Below are 964 nucleotides of genomic sequence, written 5' to 3'. Positions count from 1 at the left end.
CAGCCGCTCTGCGCCGTCCATGCGCAGTATGTCCTGTCAGGGAGAGAAGGGGAGGATGAGTGAAGAGAGGATGCGGCAGTAGCTGGGAGCGCGTCAGCCGCTCTGCGCCGTCCATGCGCAGTATGTCCTGTCAGGGAGAGAAGGGGAGGGTGAGTGAAGAGAGGATGCTGCAGTAGCTGGGAGCACGTCGGCCGCTCCACGCCGTCCATGCGCAGTATGTCCTGGGGGGAGAGAAAAAAGAGAACTTCTTACCAGTATGTCCTGCGGGAGGCAGGAGAGAAGAGAGAACTTGTTATTGGTAGCATGCTCTGCTGGGAGGAGGACGAGAGAAGGGGAGAAGCAGGAGAAGCAGGAGGAGGAGGACAGGTATGAGAAGAAAGAACTTGTTAACGGTAGCATGCTCTGTCGGGGAGAAACAGCAGGAGGAGGAGGAAGAGAGGGCGAGAACTCGTTACCAGTATGTTCTGCCAGCGGGAGGGGGAAGAGGGTGAGGAGGTTTCTCTCTCTCTCTCTCTCCCTCTCTCTTCCTCCTCCCCCTGTCTCCCTCTCTCCCCTCCTCTCCCTCCTTCCTCTCTCTCTTCCTCCTCTTGTTGTGTGGGTGGTGGTGTGGTGGTGGTGGTGGTGTCATTGTTGATTGTTGTTGTGGTGGTGGTGTGTGGTGGTGGTGTCATTGTTGTTGTTGTTGTGGTGGTGTGGTGGTGGTATGGTGGATAGTGTGTGGTGTCAATGTTGTTGTATGTTGTTGTGTGTGGAGGGTGGTAGTGGTGGTGGTGGGGGTGGTGGTGTCACATTGTGTGTGTTTGTAGTGGTGGTGGCTGGTATGGTGTGGTGGTGGTGGTGGTTGCTCATTAGTTGTTGTTGTTGTGGTGAGTGGTGGGTGGTGAGTGGTGGTGGTGGTGGTGGTGGTGGTGGTGTCATTGTTGTTTGGTTGTTGGTGGTGGTGGTGAGTAGTGGTGGTGGCGGC

At 56.2% G+C, this 964-nt stretch overlaps 1 protein-coding gene across 1 annotated transcript in view; it reads right to left on the bottom strand.

Moving 5' to 3' along the window:
- The window catches only part of LOC106812178 (cyclin-dependent kinase-like 2), a 16,271-nt gene that overhangs the window by 1,209 nt on the left and 14,098 nt on the right, over positions 1-964 (bottom strand). The window lies entirely within an intron of this gene.

This window comes from Priapulus caudatus, unplaced genomic scaffold (assembly GCF_000485595.1).
Source record: "Priapulus caudatus unplaced genomic scaffold, Priapulus_caudatus-5.0.1 Scaffold616, whole genome shotgun sequence".
Classification (NCBI taxonomy): domain Eukaryota; kingdom Metazoa; phylum Priapulida; class Priapulimorpha; order Priapulimorphida; family Priapulidae; genus Priapulus; species Priapulus caudatus.
Note: the sequence above shows the minus strand (reverse complement) of the source record. Positions and strands in the feature narration are given on the sequence as shown.